Source organism: Castor canadensis, chromosome 2 (assembly GCF_047511655.1).
Source record: "Castor canadensis chromosome 2, mCasCan1.hap1v2, whole genome shotgun sequence".
Taxonomy (NCBI): domain Eukaryota; kingdom Metazoa; phylum Chordata; class Mammalia; order Rodentia; family Castoridae; genus Castor; species Castor canadensis.
In genome coordinates, this window is record NC_133387.1 from 90,871,043 (window position 1) to 90,890,343 (window position 19,301).

A 19,301-nucleotide genomic window follows, 5' to 3' on the forward strand; every position below is an offset into this window, starting at 1 on the left:
ACCACTACAGAAGATTCTCCAAGGAATTCTGCACACAGAAAATGAAAGCAAATGAAGCCATGAGAGGACAGGCAATATCAAACCACAGGAGAATAAAAGACAAGGAATTGGAGAGTAACATTGATTCAGGTGCACACAATCAAACCCTTAAACAAGAAAAACAACTAAATGACAGGAATCACCACATACCTATCAATATGAACACTGAATGTCAACGGATCCAACTCCCCCATCAAAAGGCATCATTTGGGAAGCTGGGTTAAAAAGGAAGATCCAACAATCTGTTGTTTACAGAAGACCCATCTCATTGACAGAAACAAACACTGGCTTAGGGTGAAAAGCTGGAAGAAGATTTACCAAGCCAATGGCCCCCCAAAACAGGCAGGAATAGCAATACTTATCGCAGACAAAGTAGACTTCAAACTTACATTGATCAAATGAGATAAAAGAGGACACTCCATACTAATAAAAGGAGAAATACGCCAAAAGGAAATAACAATTATCAATCTATATGCACCCAATTTCATCAAACGTACTTTAAAGGACTTAAAAGTACATATAGCTTCCAACACAGTGGTAGTGGGAGACTTTAATACCCCCATCACCAATAGATAGGTCATCCAAACAAAAAATCAATAAAGAAATTCTAGAACTAAATCACACCATAGATGAAAAGGACCTAGCTGATGTCTACAGAATATTCCATCCAAATTCTGCACAAAATACATTCTTCTTAGCAGTCCATGGAGCCTTCTGAAAAATTGATCATAACTTAGAGCTCAAAGCACGCCTCAGCAAATATAAGAAAATAGAAATAATCCAATGTATTCTATCTGATCACAATGCATTAAAACTAGAGCTCAACAACAAAAACAACAGCAGAAAATACAGAAAAAAATGGAAGCTGAACAACACATCGTTCAATGATTAGTGGGTCATCGATGAAATAAAAGAGGAAATTAAAAGTTTCCTGGAAGTTAATGAAAATGAAAATACGACCTATCAGAACCTATGGGACACAGCAAAGGCATTCCTAAGAGGAAAGTTTATAGCCATGAGTGCATACATTAAAAGGATGGAAAGATCTCAAATTAATGACCTAATGCTACATCTCAAACTCCTAGAAAAACAAGAACAAGAAAAACCCAAAATAAACAGAAAGAGAGAAATAATAAAAATAAGGGCTGAAATTAATGAAATAGAAACCAAAAAACCATAGAAAGATTCAACAAAACAAAAAGCTGGTTCTTTGAAAAAAATAAACAAGATTGACAGACAACTGGCAAATCTGACTAAAATGAGGAGGGAAAAAACCCAAATCAATAAAATCAGAAATGCAAAAGGGGAGATAACAACAAACACCAGGGAAATCCAGAGAATCATCAGATACTACTTTGAGAACCTACATTCCAATAAATTTGAAAATCTTGAAAAAATGGACAAATTTCTAGATAGTTATGACCATCCAAAGCTGAACCAATGGGATATTAACCACCTAAATAGATATATAACACAAAATGAAATTGAAGCAGCAATAAAGAGTCTCCCAAAAAAGAAAAGTCCAGGACCTGATAGATTCTCTGCTGAATTCTATCAGACCTTTAAAGAAGAACTAATACCAACTTTCCTTAAACTTTTCCTCAAAATAGAAAGGGAAGGAATACTGCCTAACCCATTCTATGAAGCCAGTATTATACTCATCCCAAAAACCAGACAAAGACACCTCCAAAAAGGAGAACTATAGGCCAATCTCTTTAATGAACATCAATGCAAAAATTCTCAATAAAATAATGGCAAACTGAATCCAATAACCTATCAGAAAGACATCATTCACTATGACCAAGTCAGCTTCAACACAGGGATGCAGGGGTGGTTCAACATATACAAATCTATAAATATAATACAGCACATTAATAGAAGCAAAGACAAAAACCACTTGATCATCTCAATAGATGCAGAAAAAGTCTTTGATAAGATTCAACACCACTTCATGATAAAACCTCTAAGAAAACTAGGAATAGAAGGAAATTGTACCTCAACATTATAAAGGCTGTATGTGACAAACCTATACTTAATGGAGAAAAACTGAAACCATTTCCCCTAAAATTAGGAATGAGACAAGGGTGCCCACTCTCCCCACTCCTATTCAACATAGTCCTGGAATTCCTAGCCAGAGCAATGAGGCAAGAAGAAGAAGAAAAGGAATACAAATAGGTAAAGAAACTGTCAAAATATCCCTATTTGCAGATGACATGATCCTATACCTCAAAGACCCAAACAACTCTACCCAAAAACTCCTAGACACACCATAAATAGCTACAGCAAGGTGGCAGGATACAAAATCAACTTACAAAAATCATTAGCTTTTCTATAATCGACAATGAACAAATTTTAAGGAATACATGAAAACAACTCCATTTACAATAGGTTCAAAAAAAAATCAAATACCTAGGAGTAACCTTAACAAAGGATGTGAATGACCTCTAGAAGGAGAACTACAAACCTCTGAAGAAAGAACTTCAGGAAGACTACAGAAGATGGAAAGATCTTCTGTGCTCATGGATTGGTAGAATCAACATAGTAAAAATGGCTACTCTACCAAAATCAATCTACATGTTCAACACAATCCCCATCAAAATCCCAATGACATTCATCACAGAGATTGAAAAATCTACCTTAAAGTTCATTTGGAAACACAAGAGACTGCAAATAGCCAAGGCAATGCTCAGCAAAAAGAGCAATGCTGGAGGTATCACAATACTTGACTTCAAACTATATTACAAAGCCATAGCAATAAAAACAGCATGGTACTGGCACAAAAACAGATATGAAGACCAGTGGACCTGAATAGAGGACCCAGATATAAATCCACACAGCTGTGCCCACCTTATTTTTGACAAAGATGCCAAAAACATACGATGGAGAAAAGACAGCCTCTTCAACAAATGTTGTCGGGAAAAGTGGTTATCCATCTGCAAAAACTGAAACTAGATCCATGTCTATCACCCTGTACTAGTATCAACTCAAAATGGATCAAGGATCTTAATATCAGACTTGAAACTCTGAAGTTAGTACAGGAAGGAGTAGGAAACACTCTGGAACTAACAGGTATAGGCAAGGACTTTCTCATTGAAACCCCAGGAGCTCAGCAACTAAGAGAAAGGGTGGACAAATGGGACTTTATAAAATTAAAAAGCTTCTGCACAACAAAAGAAATGATCTCTAAACTGAAGAGACCACCCACAGTGTGGGAGAAATATTTGCCAGCTATACATCAGACAAGGGAATGATAACCAGAATATACAGGGAACTTAAGAAGCTAAACTCTCCTAAAATCAATGAACCAATTAAGAAATGGGCAACTGAACTAAACAGAACTTTCTCAAAAGAAGAAATTCAAATGGCCAAAAAACACATGAAAAAATGTTCACCATCTCTGGCCATAAAAGAAATGCAAATCAAAACCACACTAAGATTCCACCTCACCCCTGTTAGAATAGCCATCATCAAAAACACCACCAACAACAGGTGTTGGTGAGGATGTGGGGAAAGAGGAACCCTCATACACTGGTGGTAGGAATGCAAGCTGGTGCAACCACTCTAGAAAAAAATTTGAGGCTTCTTAAAAATCTAAACATAGTCCTGTCATATGATCCAGCAATACCACTCCTGGGGATATACCCAAAGGAATGAGACACAGGTTACTCCAGAGGCACCTGCACACCCATGTTTATTGCAGTGCTATTCACAATAGCCAAGTTATGGAAACAGCCAAGACGCCCCACTACTGATGACCAGGAGTTGGAGGCCAGCCTGGACAATATAAGGAGATGCCTCCCCCTCCAACAAAAAAAAGAAAGAAAGAAAAATGAAATGTAGGCTTTATCTGGGTAATCATACAAGGAGAGAGTGAAAACTGAGGACAACCAGCAATTGCTGCCACCATGCCCCATGCCTAAGCAATAAGAGGTGTTTGTTATGTATGTATACACACACACACACACACACACACACACATACATATATCCACACACAGAAGATAACACAGAGGAGATAAATATATCCTGGGGACAACTAGAAAGATGTAATTGGTCAAAGGCACAAATCATATTTCCAGGGCTTCCTACAAAAATGTCAATCTCATGTCACTTCTACTAGTGTTCTTTCTACTGGATCTGCATCCCTCTTTTTGTCTCCACAAAGGAAGCGCTTTCTTGCAAATGGAACAAACACAGAGGAAAGAAAAGCTAGAAGATGGGAAAGCAGTGTTCTGATGATGTCACTGCAGTTAGCCATGCTGGTAGCTGGAATGTTAAATTATGTGAATCAATGAATATATCCCCTTTTCCTTTACAAGAGCAACAGCTTACTGCATTGATCATTGTCACTGTAACTTACAACCTGCATAATTCCCTGAGGGCTGAGAACTCTGCCAAGGAAGGAAATTGTGAGGCCCTCTGGGTACTGCAGCTGTTGCTAGGAGAGCGTGAGGAGACACCCACCCTATGGTGTGCCCACTGGGCATCTGTGCTATGGGGTGCAGTCATATTCATATATATATATATATATATATATATAATGCATATTATCACATACATTATCTCACATTATCCTCATATAACACATGTGGGAAAATGGCCACTCTTAGGTTAACTTAACGCAGGTGCACTAAGCATATCCAGTAGACAATGGCACAGCTTCTTATGTAACTACTCGAGGTCAACTAGTTATGAAACTGTGGCTAGGCTCACGTGCACAGTAGATGTAATAACCTCACTGAATGCTGGCTTTGGCTGTACTTGTATAAAAGCCATTGTACTGAGCAGCCCCACACAGGTATTAAAGCATGTCAGGCCAGACTTTCTTGTGGTTCCTCATCTTTTCTTTAGACTGCCTGAATCTCAGATCCAGCTGCCTGGGGCAGAGCACCTGACTTACAACTGGCATAGTTGGCAGGATTTGGAGCAGCCCGGTATGGAGTCATCAGCCAGCCCTCGGGGGAAGGGACTGGGAAAGGGGATGCCACCAGGATTTGCTTCCCAGTGGCAGGCCTGTTGGTAACATGGGTCCAGTCCCAAGCATGGCCAGCAGTTGATAGCACACTAGCCAGCCTGGAGAAAGCCCTTACCTTAGTTGGTGAGATGCTAGTAAAGCAAAGTGCCAGAGTAGCTTCAGAGTTAGTGGGCTGGGTGTTCCTTACAGGACTAAGAAATGCCACAGAGCAAGTCCTCGCCAAAGCAGCTAAGTTGCTAGAGATACGGGACAAGGAAGACACCCTAGAACTGCTCATCCAGGCCCTGGAGGTGGACTTGCCTGGCACTGGTAGTGTCGGCTGCAGATAGTGGTCAATTCATTTGATGAAGAGGAGGTGCCTGCGCTCCATTCTGTGCCTGGCTGGTGATGAAACAAAGCAGCCGATGGCTTCTGGGGGACAGGTGACTGGGCCCCTGCAGGTGACAGAATTTATCACCTATCATCTCTACAAAGCAGGCAGAATTGGTGGACTAACTCCCATAGAATCTCTGCTCCATAGGACTGCTGCCTCAATATAACTCCAAGTCACCACTACTAATATTTTATTGAAGCCTGGCTTCAGGCACCAGGACAATGTGTTGTTACTGACCCCATCAGCCCTGAGCCCCAGACAAACCATGACATGGACTTGAGCCTGTAAAGTGAAAGCAGCACACATGCTGTGGGTTGCTTTAATTGCACCATGTGGGCCTTTCCTGGAGTGAGACTTGTTGGTCATTCCTTGGGTCACCAGTTAGTGGCCACAGATTAAGGACATATACCCTGGTGGGAGACAGACAAATGCTTCAGTACTAAAGGGAGCCTTTGTGTTGAATGCATGGTCCATCATGAGCTCCCCTCTGTTTTTGCATGTTGAACCAGAACCAACATCACTGAGGCAGAGAAAAGTGTGGTACTCGTGCCCAAGGAGCCACCCGAAGCAGCCACAGTGCTGCTGGCAAAACATGCATTTTACATGATATTAGTCCCATTCACTCCTTTGTCTTTTCATCCATAGGTTGATATGGACCAACACCATTGTTGAGTGGGCTTATATGTGAGCTCTGGTAGTGAATGAGTTGCATGCTGGGTATGCACCAAACTCCCCAGGGGTGCCACTGAGTCCTGCCATGGAGAATTAACCCAGCCTCCCTTAAAAATTGGATCTGGTTTGATTCCTGAAACCAGAATAGCCCCACGTGGAAAGCAACCTGATCATATATATAGGTGCCATTGCCCGAACTCAAATGAACCACTCACAGTCCTGGCGAGGATACCCTAGCTCCATTTGTTTTTTTCTTTTTCTTCCTTTTTTGGGGGTACTGGGGTTTGAACTCAGGGTCTCATGCTTACTAGGCAGCCGCTCCACCAGCCCAAGGATACTCCATTTGGGATGTCTCACTGCAGAGGGGGTTGAGTTAACCCAACCAACACAGGTATGTCTAGAAAAATCTACCAGTGGGATGGGTTCCTGAAGGACTTTGCCTTACCATCATGTCCGCTGGTAGATGGGGAGTAGCTAATAGCCCCTCCAAAGCCCCTGTGCCCCCAGTGTTGAAAGGAAGCTTGTGGGTTTGTGGTGGTTATGGATGGCCCTATCTTCCCCTTAATTTAACAGGACGCTGTACGTGGGGATGGTCAAACATTCCCATATTCATATGAGAGACATTGCAACTTGCCCCACCGATTCCTATGCCTTTAAAGGACTACATCGCTTGAAGTGAACACATCGGTGGTATTATCCTATGATTATTTTCTCCCCGCAAGATGCTACAATCATCCGGAGCAAAAGTTGACAGCCCTAGCCCTTCATACTGCTTGAGCTTTTAATGTTACACACAAAGAACTTGGTTTAATAAATGAATTATTACAAGTGCTCAAGGTGGTATCACACAACAAAATGGCCTTAGGTATCCTTATGGTCCCCCAAGATGGTGTGTGTGCCCTTGTAGGATCAGAATGTTATATATCCGTACCTGATGCCCACCACAACGTTACCCAAGCTCTACGTATTTTAGAAAAGAAAGCATTTAATATAGCCACTCTAACAGGGGATCCTCTCCAAAAATGATGGCTATCTCTCGCGTCATCATGGCCTACCATTATTGCTGTCATATATACCTGTGTTGCAGTATATATTGTTGTTGTGGCCTATGGGTACGATGCTCCTCCCTTCTTGCCAAAGGACCTCATGGAAGACTACTTTCATGTAGATTGTATGGCGATTACCCTAAAGGGGTAGAGTGTGGGGAACATGGTCACACTTAAGCTAATTGCCAAACACAGGTGCACTAAGCATACCCAGTAAACAATGACACACCTTCTTATGTAACCACTCAACATCAACTAGTTGAGTAAGTATGGCAAGGCTCGCATGCAGTAGATGTAATAACTTGGCTGAATGCCAGCTTTGTCGGTACCTGTATAAAAACCATTGCACTGAGCAGCCTGTGTAGAGGTAACAAAGCATGTCAGACCTTCCCACAGCTCCTTGTCTTTTGTTCAAGCTGCCTGAATCTCAGACCGAGCAACCTCGGGCAGAGGACTTGACCTACACCCTGAAGTACATGTTATCATTCCCATTTTATAGAGGAGAGTGCTAAGACTTAGAGATAAGTTACTTACTTCATAAGTAACTTCTTCCTGGTAGCACCACTGGGAAGTGACAGAGCAAGTGTTAGAAGTCAGATCCCTCACCTTTAAATTCCTATCTAAGCCCTCTTCCTTCTGTGCTGCTGTCCCGGGTAAACCCTTCCTCTTGATCCTCCACATCCTCCAGCTCTCCTGCTAAGTTTCAGCTTTTCTCAAGGGTCCAGAGTCCAGGAGAAAGAAGAGACATCCCTCCAAGGAATACTACACCAGCGGGGAAGAGAGGCCCCTTTGAAAATAAACTAGAGATGAACCTTCAAGATACCATGCAGAGGTGCCAGAGTTCAGACGCAAGTGATTTCAATCAGCTGCTAGAGAAGGAGGGGTAATTTTCTTCAGGAACCTAGCCATCACCACCCAGTCATAGAGGTGGAGTGGTATAGCCAAGAGCCCCAAACCAAGTTCCAGTGATCCCAGGGGTGGCTCCAGTAGAGCCCCTGAGTTCCTTAGGCAACTTTCCCCTCTCTGGACCTCAGTCTCCTCGTCTGTAAAGAAAGGAATTGAGCCAAGAGCTGCTGCAAGCTCCCTTCTAACTCATCACACTCAGCCACAGATCCAGGGCCAGCAGTGTTATCCTCAAGCACTAGTCACTAGGACAGCAGGCCCAGGCTTCCTTGGGTGAGGTGCTCCCCTCTTAAAGCTCATCATTTATTTTCCCAGCACAGATGTCAAGTGGAACAGAAGAAACCGAGACAGGATAAATAGATGAGGCAACAGGGAAATTAAAAATAATAAATATTTAAATGAACTGATTCAGAAATTAGAGCCAGGAAGTAAAGTGAAAAACCAAAGCAGCAAGTTCCTCCCCCATCACCTTCTTTTAATTGTCATGTTACCAGAACAGGAAGACTTAAAGAGGCTATCTGCATTGGCCTTCTCCTTAGAGATGCTTAGAAGTTTCACAGCTCCTTGAATGGGTGGAAACAGAAACTTTGAGGGCATGTCTGGCAAAGGGAGGTCCTAAAACTCACCCATCATCCTGTGTTTTGGGTATGCCTACATCACCTCTCCATGTTTTAGAATAATAAACAGCACCCATTTGGCCACCCAGAACCACTGTCTAATGATTAGAGATTGCTAGACAGCATAACCACATGTGTTCCCCCAGCTCAGAAAATGTAGACTACAAATAATAACACCTTTTGTGGTCTTTACTCCCATTTTTTGCATGATGAGGAGGAAATGTTTTTCCCTTTCTTCCTACTTTATTGAATGTTACACTAAAATAAATCCTGTTAAAACATCCACCTTGTGAGACTCTCCTCTTTTTGAGACTCCTTGAAATTCTTGTCATGTGTGGATCTTAATTTCATATAATTTTGTGGGGAAACCGGGAAGTTAAGGGAACCCTCTCGTCTCCTCATCTGATAATAAAACTAGATTTCTTTGGGGGCTCATTTGTGGTTCTCTTCACAGTGGAAAACCACTTAAGCTTCTGCAGTTCCCACCAGTGGTGATATATACACACCCAGTCTGGACCTAGGGGAAACCTGGGCCAAACTGCTCCAATGGAGCACATCACTTCATTCCCAGCCCTTTCTCCCTTTCTTACCCTATCAGTGGCACAGGCCACCTCTTGCCTGACTCAATTTTCTCCACTAATTAAATGTCACACTTCCAGCTGTAATCACCAAGAGACACTCTCCAGGCAATTCAGTAGGATTAAAAATAGGGGCCTTCCCATTTCTTACAAACCTCATGAGATGCTGACCATGACGCTAGTTAAAACCAATGACAAATAGTAGTGTTGCTAGGAGGAAGTGTTAATGAGGCTGTGGTCCAAGAAGCAGCAATTATGAGACAAAGAAAAAATGCTTAAAAGGAAGTAGAGTCCTTCTCACAGACAACAGGGAAAACAAGAGAACCTACACTCTACACACCCATGATTCATCGCTCCCTATCATCATGCCCTTCTAGTGTGTTCCTCTATTTTATGAGAAGTATAATGATTATTTTCTAGGCATTCTTGTAGGCTGCCACAGTTTTGGTTTATTTTTTTTCTAGTACCAGGGTCTCATCTTGAGCCATTCTACCAGCCCTTTTTTGTGCAGGGTTTTTCAAGATAGGGGCTCGTGAACTATTTGCCAGGGCTGGCTTTGAACTGTGATCCTCCTGATCTCTGCCTCCTGAGTAGCTAGGATTACAGGTGTGAGCCACCAGCGCCCAGCTGCTGCCACAGTTCTTTTTGGGAAGTTGTAGGGTGAAGAATTAAAAGTCATCCAGGCCAGCAGAGATCAGGAAGATCTCAGTTCAAAGCCAGCCTGTGCAAATAATTCTTGAGACCCTATCTCAAAAAACCTTGTTACAAAAAATTAGACAGGTGGAGTGGCTTACGGTGAAGTACCTGAGTTCAAACCCCAGTATTGAAAAAAAAAAAAAAGGTCATCTAGGAAGTCAGCAGTGGGTATCCAAAGATGAAGAAATAAGAGCCCCTCCCATCAATATGGAAAGTTATTCTGGTTAAAGCATTTCACATCTAGGAGCCCCCCTGGATATCAGGAATAACTGTGTGGAGTAGGGGAGTAGGGAAGGAATGAGTTTTTGCTGTGGTTTAAAAGATAAGGAAACCAAGACCCCAAAGGACTAATAACTTGCCTGAGTTCATTCAGTCTTTAAGTAAAAAGGCTTCTATATCACACCATGATTCCTCTCAAAGTAGCTTCCACACTGATGGTTTTCAAGTTTGTTATCACAAAAACAGAACAAAAAAGGGAGGGGCAGCAAGGAAAACAGGGAGCTTCATTTCTGTAATTCCAGCACTCAAGAGGCTGAGGCAGGAAAGATCTTCATTCAAGGACAGCGAGATCCTGTCTTTAAAAAAAAAAAGAAGGCAAGAAGGAAGGGAGGAAGGAAAAGAAAAAGAAAACAGAGCGCAATAGCATTGGAAAAGATCAGCTGTAAAAACCTCTGAAGTCACACAAAACAAGTCAGGAGGAGTCCCCAGATGTGGGAATATGTCCCCTGCTGTCCTAATGACAAATGCTTGAGGATGACACTGCTATTGTTGGATCTGTAGTTTTCAGCATAGGAAGCAGTGGTGGAGTGGCCAAAGGTTAGAAAGAACGGGGAGAATTGCCTGAGGACATGACCTGTCACTCATAGTGCCAGTCCTCCCCACTTATGCCTCCAGCCCTTGACTGATTTTCTCTTTTACTGAAATGTGAACAACCCAAGGTAGAGAATTGACTGCTGGAAGGGAATCCAAACACTCAGTAATTCAACTCGTTTCATTTTGTTTCGTTTTTCTTATTTTGTTTGGTAGTACTGGGCTAGTTTAAACTCACTTGTGCTTGCTAGGTAGGCAGTCTAACACTTGAGTCAAGCCCTCAGCCCATCAACTCTTGTTTTATAGGCAAGAAAATGGAAGCCTTAAAACAAAAGAGTGCCAGGCACCACTGGTTCACAAGATCAGGAGGATTGTGGTTTGAGGCCAGGCTGAGCAAATAGTTCATGGGATCCCATCTCCAAAAATAACCAGAGCAAAATGGACTAGAGGTAGGGCTCAAGATGTAAAGAGCCTGCTTTGCAAGTGTGAAGCCCTGAGCTCAAACCTCAGTCCCATCAAAAATAAACAAACAAACAAATAAAGAGTGACTTGTTCAAAGTCACACAGCCACTTGGTGCAAAACTTTGATTTCCTGATTGCCTATTATAATCTATTTTGTGCTGCTATAACAGTACAACTGATACTAGACAATTTATATTAAAAAACGGATTTCTTACAATTCTGAGGACTAGGAGGTCCAAGGTGGAGGGGCTCACATCTAAGTGAGGGAAATCTAGCTGTATCATCCCATGGTGGAAAGCAGAAGGCAGAGAGCAAGTATATATGGGAAGAGCGGGGACCAACTCATCCTTTCATCAGTTTCCACTCCCACAATCACTAACCCACTCTCATGATAATAGTATTAATCCATTCTCAAGGACTGTGCCCTTAAAGGCATCTCTTACAGGTCTTGGGGATTACATTTCCAATACATGGTCTGTGGGGGACACATTCAAACCCTAGTGTTTTCCAAAGTGTTAACCTCCACACTTTGCCTTGTGCAACCAAGCTAGACCATGACTCCTATCAAGATGTGCAGAGCATCTAAGGGCCCTGAAGAGCTAAGATTAGGGAGGGAGCTCTTACTTTTCTATTTTTCATTTTCTTTTTTTTTCCCATATTTTGTTGTTGTTTGGTTTTTGGTGGGACTAGGGTTTGAACTCAGGGCTTCATGCTTGCTATGTAGGCTTTCTACCACTTGAGCTACTCCACCAGTCTTATCTTTGTTTATTTGTGTGTGTGTGTGTGTGTGTGTGTGTGTGTGTGTTGTTGTTGTTGTTTGTTGATTGGTTGACCCTTTTCCCCTGAGGATATACATTCCTAGGGAGATGAGTTTACATAATGAATATTTTCTGATCCTTGTGTTTCTTTTTGAGGCCACTTCCTCACCTCTTTCTTCCCCTGTGGTAAAACCTCAAGATCTCTGAAATCCCTCCTTCAACCCGGCTTCCACAGCCCCTCCTCCAAAGTAAGCCTGGACTGTTCTGAGCCTGTAACCCCCAAATACTCCCCAACCTCCTTATAAATCAGATGGTGCAAGCAGATCCCTTAGAGACAGGATCCCTTCACTCCCTCTGCAGATGCTACCAAGGTCATTCTGATTCAGTCAGACCGTTTTCTAGCTGCACTCCATGTTCAGGTACCCAAATCCCTGTTCTTCACATCTCTCTGCCTGTTCCTTTGTTTTCTCTGCCTGACAGATGATCTACTCACTTGCCAAGTCTCAGTTTAAGTGACTTGTCTTTTAGGATGCTGATCATTGGGATCACACAAGACTCAGATTCCTAACAGAGGTGAGGTCATGAAAACACGGCCAAGGGATAGTGAGGTGCCTGGACAAAAGGAAGTGTGAAAAGTCATTGCTATCCAAGGGCTAGAAGGGGCAAACATCATACAAAGGGAGGAAATAATATCACAGGAATCATTTGCAGGCCACAAGCAGGGAGGTGGGGCTGCCAGCTGGGCTGTAGTCCTGGAGAGTCAGTCACAGCTTTTTGACCAGGGGGAGGCAGGGGAGGGAGGCCCCAGTTTCTCCTCCTCCTGCCCTGTGACTTGCCAGTTGCTTCCCTTTGAGGGACTCAAGTGGACTCCAGGGTCAGCAGAGGATTGACAATGTTATAAGCAGGTGTATCCTGGGCATTTGCATAGATGCCTTCCTGGCTTCCCTCTCCCATGAGCAGTACCCTACCCTCTCCTTTCCACATGCTCCAAAAGCTGATGTGGTCATCACATTCTATCACAATTAGGGCCAAATCTAGCTCCCTAGCAGGCAGTGAGTTTCTGGAAGGCAGGCACAAGTAGGGGCTCAATAAATGATCACTTTATTAATGGATTATGATAACCATGAACATACGTTCAAATCTTGTTGCCTCTTAGTTTACTTCCTTTACTCTTCTAAAGTTCATTTCTTTGCCAACTCATAAAGCTCATTTTCTGTCTTATCTTAAAAAATTAAAAAGATTGCTTCACACTCTTTTGTCATCACTTAATTCAATGAACATTGTCTAAGCCAGTAAGCCCCAAGCTCTGTGCTTTGTGTGGTGACCAGGGGTTCCATTCTTGGAGCCAATGTTACAGACTATGTGACAAGTAGTTTAATTGTTGAAAAGGAATTGTTGTGACAGAAAAAAAAAACATAAAAATAAGTTGATTCAGAGGTTCTTTAAATAATATTTATAACTATCATCATTTATTAAGCACTTACTATACAGCTGAAATTATACTGGAAGTGTTACATATATAATTTTTACAACCTTAAAAGGGGCCTTATGTTTCACAATTTTCAAAGTAGGGAATTGAAGCCAGTTGAGGTTAAGTAGCTTGAACAAAATCACACAACTGCCTGGTGCTTGTGGCTCATGCCTGTAATCCTAGCTACTTGGGAGGCTGAGATCAGGATCGAGGTTCAAAGTCAGCCCAGAAAAATAGTTCTTGAGACCCCATCTCCAAAATAACCAGAGCAAAATGGACTGGAGGCATGCTTCAAGTGGTAGAATGCCTGCTTTGCAAGCATGAAGTTCTGAGTTCAAACCCCAGTCCCACAAAATTTTTTTTAAAAAAATCACACAATTAACAAATATTGATTAGGATTAGAACACCAGTGAGTCTGAGTCCACAGCCCAGGTTAGTATCCACAACATTATACTGAAGACAGTACTTTATGGTAGAAAAGTCTCCTCACCAGAAAATGTGTGTGGAATATGTGAATTAAAACTAGATTTGCTTTTTTAAAAATGTGAAATGTGAAAGGGTAGTTCACGCTCTTGTCCTGTGATCCAGTAGTAAGATCAGCAGAGTGGGCCACCAGAACTCTGACTTCCAGTGAGGTTCTAGGGAAAACTAAGAAGTCATCACTAGAACAAGGGGCAATTTAGTTCCATGGTGCCCTCTGGTGGTCAGTTGATTTCATGCATGGTTTTCCTGAACTCCAGAACAAAATGCCTAACAATCAAAGATTGAGTCAGGATCACCCTTGAATAAGGTAGATGAATAAATCTGGGCATCAGGCTGACTTGAAATCAAGCACCAGGGGACCACTATCTTCCAAGAGTGAAATTCACAGAGCATAAGGACCTTCCAAGCTTCTGTCTCCGATCTTCCCTGACAATAGCCAGAAGCACAATTTTGTGCCTGTACTGAGGGTCGACCTACCATGCCAATCAAACTCCTAAGATCCAGATGATAGTACTGGTGGTGTTAGGAACAGCCCAGCCCCTGGTCTTTGTTCCAACAGGTTAACAGGATTTGTTTGCCTTGTAACCAGAACTTTGTGGGTCTTGCACTGCTTGACATTGTATTTCCAGAAGTGGACGGTTGTATAAGACAGATTATCGCAAGAGCATTTTTTTCTCCATGATTTATCCCTGTAAACACTGAGTAGTGGTATGGGGAGATCTTGGAGGAATTTCAGGGGGGAAGGTGATGCTTGAGCCTAGTCATGAGGAGAAATGAGCCAAATGAAAGAAGGCTATTCCCACAGAGACCCAACATGAGCAAAGTCAAAATTCAAAACAGGGAAACAGCCAGTTTTCAAGTTCTGTGTTATTAAAGCAAACCCAAGAGGTACAGAAAAGGCCAGTAAGTAGCCCTCCTGGCATCCTGTTAGGGAGTCTGGGCTCTTTATACAGAGGGTAGGTTACTGAAGGGGTTGAAAATCAAGGTGTCACATAAATGGATTCTGCATTTGAGATAAGTCACTCAGATATCCTGATGGCTGTGGAGGCAGATGTGACAGAGAAGGGAGATTCAGGAAACAGAGGAGGCTATTGTACCAGTTCAGCAGAGGCTTGAGGGCTACTGGAGTCTTGAAGGGACCAATAATTGGCACACCCCTCTTCTATGATATGCTCTGAACCAAAACCAGTCAGAAGCTATTACAGAAGCTAGGTGTAGCTGTTTTTTGTTTGTTTTTTGTGATACTAAGGACTGAACCACAGGGCCTTGCTCATGCTAGGCAAGTGCACTACCACTGAGCCACATTCCCAGCCCAAAGGTGGTATAACTTGTATCAACAGATGATGGTTAATCTTTGTATGGAACTCCAGAATTATTCAGATTTGCCTAAAACCCTGGGCATTGATAAACCACTTTAGATTTCTTTGTAGGGGCAGCCAGCCATAAAATTTATAGCAAAGAATAGAGTGGAATTCAGGCTCCCTGCAGGCAAAGCAATGCCAAGAGGGAACCAAATGAAGCTTGACTAGTTTCCTTCCCTCTCATCATAAAACAAATCAGTGCAAATCTTGGGCCCAGGGAATAAACAGAGAGCCCAGGTGTGTCACATTAATTGATTTCCTCCACATAGAGGAAAACACCAGAATGAGAAAAGTGTTCCTACCTTACATTCCCCATCTTGCTCTTTTCACTCACTGTACTTAAACATTATAGCCTCGGAAAACCAGAGCACAGTCTGGTTTCCAAATACCAACAACTGTTCTTTTGGTTATCTTTTGGGGATCACTAGAGGCAGTTTTGATTTTGTCCCAAAAGGTTATGAAGAGGCTTCTATAATTCCAAGTGTGGACATTGACTCTATCTCCCACCCCAAAGTATATACACACATGATTAATCTGGCATATCAGAGAATGAAGAGACCCGAGTAAAATGCCAACAACAGATATCCTCAACCCTAAAATGAATCCTTCTCATGATCAAGTTTACAGGGAAAAGTTCAAAAATTAAACCTAGCAAATCAAAATCCAAAAATGTTAAACTCCAACAGAATTAAATTCAAAACTAAATTCCCTCATCTTTGTGGGTTAAAAGTCCAAAAGTCCAATAATCTTAGGTTTAATGCCAAAAACAATCTCCTCTAAATTCTATTCTGTTCAGTCTTAACCAGAGGAGGGCCTCATGCTTGAGTTAGGGTCCTTTCTGTAGCCACAGCCTGGGGCTGTCACTCATGGCATGTGATTCTTTCAGGGCCTCAGAAGTTACATTACACATGTCTCACATATATCTCATTGCTTTTTGTTTTTTTTTTTGTTGTTGTTGTTTTGTTTGGGCTTTTTTGAGACATGTTCTCATAGTCCTTACTAGCCTAGAATTCACTATGTGTAACCTAAACTTAATGATTCTCCTGAATTCACTTCCCTAGTTCTGGAATTAGCAGCCTGTACCACCATGCTTGGCTTTTTTTTTTTTTTTCATAATTGACATATAATCACATTCCATAAAAACCATCCTTTTAAAGTGTATGGTTCAGTGGATTTTAGTATATTCACAAAGTTGTGCAAACCATAACCACTAATTCCACATTTTCACCATCCCAAAAAAGAAACCCTTACCCTTTAGCAGTCACTTTCCTTTCCCAATGCAGCCCCTGGTCACTACTAGTATGCTTTCTGCCTATGGATTTGCCTGGTCTAGAAATTTCACATAAATAAGATCATGTAATATGTGGTCTGTTGCACATCAGCCCTGTGCCATGCCAGATGCTTTCATGACTTACCACGGGCTTTCCTCCCCCCTTCCATATTCATTTAACTGAAGAATCACTGGGCAGATTCCTGAACAGAAACTGCCAATGAAATTCTGAAGCCTGGGCTCCCCCCTGTCTGGAGCCCCCAGAGATTCTGCACTTCCTCAGCTTTAAGTGATCAGGTCTAGTGCAGCCATTGTTTCTGCTCCATCTTTTTCTGCAGCAGTGGTTTATGCCCTACTGCATTTTATTATTCCCTCCCTCTCTGTTATTCTCCTGTTTCTTTCATGAAGAATCTCATGCTTCTGCTTTTCTGGGGTTTTGGTGGTATTAGGGTTTGAATTCAGGGTCTTGTGCTTCTAGACAGGTGCTCTACCACTTGAATCATGTCCCCAGCTCTTGTTGCTTTAGTATTTTTCCAGTAGTGTCTCAATTTTATGCCTGGGCTAGCCTGGACCTTAATCCTATTTGTGCTTCCTGTGTAGCTAGGATAACAGGCATGCAGCACCATGCCCAGCTTTTATTGGTTGAGATAGTGTCTCAAAAACTTTTTGCTCTGACTGGCATCAAACCATGATCCTCCTGATCTCTACCTCCCAAGTAGCTAATATTACAGGCATGAGCCACCATGTCCTGCCTCTACTTAAATGGATTCCTTTCCTCTCTACAAGTAGGTCTAGTACTATTTGGTGGAAAATGTTTCTTAAACATTTTTATTATTAAATTTTCAAACATGGCTGGGTGCCAGTGGCTCATGCCTATAATCCTAGCTACTCAGGAGGCAGAGATCAGGAGGATCAAGGCTCGAACCCAGCCTGGGCAAATAGTTTGTGAGACCCTATCTCAAAAAAACCATGACAAAAAAAAGGGCTGGTGGAGTGGCTCAAGGTGTAGGCCGAGTTCAAACCCCAGTACCGCAAAAAAAAAAAAAAAAATTCAAACGTAAGAAAATTTAAGATCACTTAGAACTACAGCCTTGGTTCAACAACTGCTACTACTTTCCCATATTTGCTTTACTCACCTATTTATCTGTATGTTGTTCAATTAACTTAAATGACTGTTATCTTTGTCAGGGGGATTGAGGTTCGAACCCTGCCCCAGCAAATAGTTCCTGAGATCCTATCTCCCCCCTACAAAAAAAAAACCCACTAAAAAAAGGGCTGCCAGAGTGGCTCAAGCAGTAAGAGTGCCTAGCAAGTGTCAGGCTCTGAGTTCAAGCCCCACTATTGCCAAAAATAAGGCTACCCATTGCAATAGTTCTACATAAAGTTCCCTTCTCCACTTTTTTCCCTCACGCCATGGACTGTCTTCCATATCACACATTCTTGATGTAGAATGTTTCCTCATGGTGTCATTACTTCCTCCATCTTCTGTGGAACTGGAAGTTACATCTTCAACCTTCATGAGCTTCAGCATCAACATTCATAGCAGAAGTATTTTACTGTGATGTGGTGCACTTCCTGTTACATCACTTCAACAGACACATCTGGTTCAACCATTGGTGACATGATGCTTGATCAGTTATAAGAAAACACCAACATCTCTCCTTTATAAAGTAGCTTCCTCCTTTCTAAATAAGGTACAGAGTGGTGTTCTTCTATTATGAGAATATCTAGCTCTCCATCAACTTTTTGTCTAATGGTTTCTCCATCCACTGATGATCACTACCTAAATGAATAGCTGCAAAACAGTTATTTTCTAATTCTGTTATTCCTTCTATATTTGCTAATTTTATATTATTTTAGAAATAGTTATCCCTCAACTGGGGTTGTGTTGACCCTGAAACACAATTCATGCTGAAAAGGCAGGCAAATATGTAGATCTCCATCAACTGTCAATAATAAAAAAGTGTTATGACAGCCTCCTCCAATGTTGGGAAAGGATCTTTTTTCTTTTGGTTCTGTCTTTAATTCAGTTATCTATTATTATTTAACAAGTCACTGAAAAACTCAATCACAGCCTCTTCAACAAACGTTGCTGGGAAAAGTGGTTATCCATCTGCAAGAAACTGAAACTAGATCCATGTCTATCACTCTGTACTAGTATCAACTCAAAATGGATTAAGGATCTTAATATCAGACCCGAAACCCTGAAGTTAGTATAGGAAAGAGCAGGGAATACTCTGGAAGTAATAGGTAAAGGCAAGGACTTCATCAATAGAACCCCAGCAGCCCAGCAACTAAGAGAAAGGATGGACAAATGGGACTACATGAAATTAAAAAGCTTCTGCACAACAAAAGAAGTGGTCTCTAACTGAAGAGACCACCCACAGAGTGGGAGAAAATATTTGCTAGCTACACATCAGACAAAGTATAATTCTGATAACCAGAATATACAGGGAGCTCAAAATACTAAACTCCCCCAAAGTCAATGAAGTGGGCAACTGAACTAAACAGAACTTGTTCAAGGAAGAAATCCAAACAGCCAAAAAACACATGAAAAAATGCTTACCATCTCTGGCCATAAAGGAAATGCAAATCAAAACCACACTAAGATTCCACCACACCTGTTAGAATAGCTATCATCAAAAACACCACCAACAACAAATGTTGGCGAGGATGCAGGAAAAAGGAACCCTCATAAACTGCTGGTGGGAATGTAAGCTAGTACAACCACTCTGGAAAACAATATGGTGGCTTCTTAAAAAACTAAACATAGATCTGCCATACGATC